Genomic DNA, 5,000 nt, shown 5'->3' with positions numbered 1-5,000 from the left:
ACGGAATCCATGGACCGCAATGTGCGTTCGAAACGTCGATGTTCATGTGTCCTGCAGTTCACATGTCGACGCGCAATTTGCTGCGTTCTTCATCGACCCAATCTGTCTCGCGTGTGTCGTCCTGGGTGATCTTTTCCTTTTCAGTCTCCCACTGTCTCTTTCAAGACAGTAGCATTTGCGGGACTGAGGCGTCTGACGGCCCCTGTTCCACTATTTTTTTTTGTGTCCAACGGCCTCACAGCCGATGGGCGTCGTACGGCTCCACACCGGAGCGGACAGGCACTCGGGCGAACGTCATTCAAAACCGGCGCCAGGCGCCAGGTACCGCAGGCCAGCCGCTCCAGAGCTTCAGCGCTCGTACCACACAACAACAACACTTCCGCTAGTTTTGAGAGGCACGCGTGGTTCCGCACGCGGCGCACGGCCACTGCCGTACAGGTAGCGTGTTGCGCGACACGACACGACACGCACATCGAAAGACATGCAGTCTAGTCGGTAATGATCCTTCCGCAGGTTCACCTACGGAAACCTTGTTACGACTTTTACTTCCTCTAAATGATCAAGTTTGGTCATCTTTCCGGTAGCATCGGCAACGACAGAGTCGATGCCGCGTACCAGTCCGAAGACCTCACTAAATCATTCAATCGGTAGTAGCGACGGGCGGTGTGTACAAAGGGCAGGGACGTAATCAACGCGAGCTTATGACTCGCGCTTACTGGGAATTCCTCGTTCATGGGGAACAATTGCAAGCCCCAATCCCTAGCACGAAGGAGGTTCAGCGGGTTACCCCGACCTTTCGGCCTAGGAAGACACGCTGATTCCTTCAGTGTAGCGCGCGTGCGGCCCAGAACATCTAAGGGCATCACAGACCTGTTATTGCTCAATCTCGTGCGGCTAGAAGCCGCCTGTCCCTCTAAGAAGAAAAGTAATCGCTGACAGCACGAAGGATGTCACGCGACTAGTTAGCAGGCTAGAGTCTCGTTCGTTATCGGAATTAACCAGACAAATCGCTCCACCAACTAAGAACGGCCATGCACCACCACCCACCGAATCAAGAAAGAGCTATCAATCTGTCAATCCTTCCGGTGTCCGGGCCTGGTGAGGTTTCCCGTGTTGAGTCAAATTAAGCCGCAGGCTCCACTCCTGGTGGTGCCCTTCCGTCAATTCCTTTAAGTTTCAGCTTTGCAACCATACTTCCCCCGGAACCCAAAAGCTTTGGTTTCCCGGAGGCTGCCCGCCGAGTCATCGGAGGAACTGCGGCGGATCGCTGGCTGGCATCGTTTATGGTTAGAACTAGGGCGGTATCTGATCGCCTTCGAACCTCTAACTTTCGTTCTTGATTAATGAAAACATACTTGGCAAATGCTTTCGCTTCTGTTCGTCTTGCGACGATCCAAGAATTTCACCTCTAACGTCGCAATACGAATGCCCCCGCCTGTCCCTATTAATCATTACCTCGGGTTCCGAAAACCAACAAAATAGAACCGAGGTCCTATTCCATTATTCCATGCACACAGTATTCAGGCGGGCTTGCCTGCTTTAAGCACTCTAATTTGTTCAAAGTAAACGTGCCGGCCCACCGAGACACTCAACAAAGAGCACCCTGGTAGGATTTAAACGGGGTCCGCCTCGGGACGCGAAAGCACCCCTTCGGCTCGCCCCACCGGCAGGACGTCCCACGATACATGCCAGTTAAACACCGACGGGCGGTGAACCAACAGCGTGGGACACAAATCCAACTACGAGCTTTTTAACCGCAACAACTTTAATATACGCTATTGGAGCTGGAATTACCGCGGCTGCTGGCACCAGACTTGCCCTCCAATAGATACTCGTTAAAGGATTTAAAGTGTACTCATTCCGATTACGGGGCCTCGGATGAGTCCCGTATCGTTATTTTTCGTCACTACCTCCCCGTGCCGGGAGTGGGTAATTTGCGCGCCTGCTGCCTTCCTTGGATGTGGTAGCCGTTTCTCAGGCTCCCTCTCCGGAATCGAACCCTGATTCCCCGTTACCCGTTACAACCATGGTAGGCGCAGAACCTACCATCGACAGTTGATAAGGCAGACATTTGAAAGATGCGTCGCCGGTACGAGGACCGTGCGATCAGCCCAAAGTTATTCAGAGTCACCAAGGCAAACGGACCAGACAAGCCAATCCGATTGGTTTTGATCTAATAAAAGCGTCCCTTCCATCTCTGGTCGGGACTCTGTTTGCATGTATTAGCTCTAGAATTACCACAGTTATCCAAGTAACGTGGGTACGATCTAAGGAACCATAACTGATTTAATGAGCCATTCGCGGTTTCACCTTAATGCGGCTTGTACTGAGACATGCATGGCTTAATCTTTGAGACAAGCATATGACTACTGGCAGGATCAACCAGGGAGCTGCGTCAACTAGAGCTGAGCAGCCGGCCGCCCGGGAGTGTGTCCCGGGGGCCCGCGCGAACACGCAAGCGTCCGCTCAATTATTCTGCAAACAGGAGGAGGCCGAGCTCCCCTGCACGATACACCTCGAAACCCTCTCAGGTCCCGGCGGCGCGCAGCGCCGTCCTAGGTACTTGGTCGGTTTCGAGAGAGGCGCAATCGCCCGGAGTTAGGCGAGTAGACGGTTTTAGTGCGAACACCCTTGCTCCCAACTGAGCTTGCCGCTGCCGACAGAGGCCCGGGAGCGTGCTGTCGTGGCATTGCCGGCGGGAGACAACACGCGCCACCTATGGTGACCGGCAGCTCCAACGCCAGCGCCACACAAGGGCAAAGCCCCACTTGGGTGCAGAAGCGAACTCTCCCAGCACAGCGCACGCGCCAACACGTCCGCACAACTGCGATACAAACCACCTGCGAGAACCGCTGGGGCGACCGAGCAGCAGACGGCGTCGCGGCGCCGAGTGCCAGGCGGCGGCGCATCCTCAACGCACACAGTCCTCAATCAGACCAGCACACTGCAGATGTCCACCGCGCTTCGCACCGGGCTCGGCTGAACCAACTTTGGCCGCCAGGCGCCGCGTGCAGGGTGCGCCGCAGCGTAGCTGCGCCGCCTGCCGAGCCCGTCGGCTGGCGCTCCTGCCACTCGGCGCCCCCCACCAGCCGCCTGTTGCGCGTGCGCCCACGCAGCGCGCGGCCAACACGCCGGGCGGCCCCCCTTCACCGGCCGGGAACAGTCCCACCAAGCCACCGCCGCGTATCGCTTCATACCCACATGGGCCTAGTCACGTGTGTGGATGTGGCGGGTACCGCTGAAACAACCGGTTAATAGCTGTACCGATCGTCGCCATCACAGATTCACCTCCAGCGTGAACAACCGCTCAACAACGGATTTCCAGTTCATTTGCGTATCTTGGGCAGTAAACGTAGATGTCCACCTACATTTGCGAATTCAACAATTCTTGCATGCCAGGATGTCATGTGTCACGACACGCTACATCAGACCACATACACACTGCGACATGTGCAGAAGAGAACACGTGGAAGGTGGCCCGCGCACGTATGCGATGTCCCTTCCGCGATCCACTGTCAACCGGCATCTGCGGCATGTCCCAGATATGGAACGCGGTCCACCAGGGTAGCACTTTGTGTGAGGCAATACGACAAAGTCGGAATACACGCGTCACTACATCACACGGCTCACGCTGACCTGACCTGACTCACCGCACCACCACCCCCAGCGACCCAGGGTGACATACAATGCGTTCGTACGTTCCTCCCACACGCCTCTACGGCGTACCACAGTGCAACCTAGCTGTTATTGGGAGACGAGACAAGTAGCATCGAGCACAACATATGGAAATTGAGATTCGACACCGTTGGGCACAGCCAGCGTACGGTCACACGTATCACACTACTTCACTCTGTACGTAACTACCGATGATCGGTACAGCGTGTGGGTTACGCGTACGACATCAGCGGACAATGGACACAGACCATACCACGACGTACACTGAGGGCGTCGACATCTGAACGCAACTGAACAGCTGCGAGGCTCATTTAACACTCAAACGCCAGACCGACCAGCTTGAGAGGACGGAGACACAAAGAGAGGGGCAGAGGGGGGGGGGCGATATAGTCCTATTGCAGTACAATTGACAGTGGATAGCGGGAATATGTGGAAAGTAAGCAACACTCGCAAGACATCTACATGAGGATAACAACGACACCAGAGATTCCGAGCAGTGAACTATGTTAGGCAAAGGGACAACGTGGGTTAGGTTAAGGGACAACGTGGGTTAGGTTAAGGGACAACGTGGGTTAGGTTAAGGGACAACGTGGGTTAGGTTAAGGGACAACGTGGGTTAGGTTAAGGGACAACGTGGGTTAGGTTAAGGGACAACGTGGGTTAGGTTAAGGGACAACGTGGGTTAGGTTAAGGGACAACGTGGGTTAGGTTAAGGGACAACGTGGGTTAGGTTAAGGGACAACGTGGGTTAGGTTAAGGGACAACGTGGGTTAGGTTAAGGGACAACGTGGGTTAGGTTAAGGGACAACGTGGGTTAGGTTAAGGGACAACGTGGGTTAGGTTAAGGGACAACGTGGGTTAGGTTAAGGGACAACGTGGGTTAGGTTAAGGGACAACGTGGGTTAGGTTAAGGGACAAATTGAGTTAGGTTAAGGGACAAATTGAGTTAGGTTAAGGGACAAATTGAGTTAGGTTAAGGGACAAATTGAGTTAGGTTAAGGGACAAATTGAGTTAGGTTAAGGGACAAATTGAGTTAGGTTAAGGGACAAATTGAGTTAGGTTAAGGGACAAATTGAGTTAGGTTAAGGGACAACGTGGGTTAGGTTAAGGGACAAATTGAGTTAGGTTAAGGGACAAATTGAGTTAGGTTAAGGGACAAATTGAGTTAGGTTAAGGGACAAATTGAGTTAGGTTAAGGGACAAATTGAGTTAGGTTAAGGGACAAATTGAGTTAGGTTAAGGGACAAATTGAGTTAGGTTAAGGGACAAATTGAGTTAGGTTAAGGGACAAATTGAGTTAGGTTAAGGGACAAATTGAGTTAGG

The 5,000-nt window shown here is 53.6% G+C and overlaps 1 non-coding gene across 1 annotated transcript; it reads right to left on the bottom strand.

The window, feature by feature from the left end:
• Positions 1-496: 496 nt before the first annotated feature.
• Positions 497-2,389, bottom strand: LOC126325391 (small subunit ribosomal RNA). The gene has a single exon (XR_007560075.1). It is a non-coding gene; the product is annotated as a small subunit ribosomal RNA (ribosomal RNA).
• Between the last annotated feature and the right edge of the window lie 2,611 nt (positions 2,390-5,000).

Source organism: Schistocerca gregaria, unplaced genomic scaffold, assembly GCF_023897955.1.
Source record: "Schistocerca gregaria isolate iqSchGreg1 unplaced genomic scaffold, iqSchGreg1.2 ptg000920l, whole genome shotgun sequence".
Classification (NCBI taxonomy): domain Eukaryota; kingdom Metazoa; phylum Arthropoda; class Insecta; order Orthoptera; family Acrididae; genus Schistocerca; species Schistocerca gregaria.
This window is presented reverse-complemented; position numbering and strand designations above follow the sequence as displayed.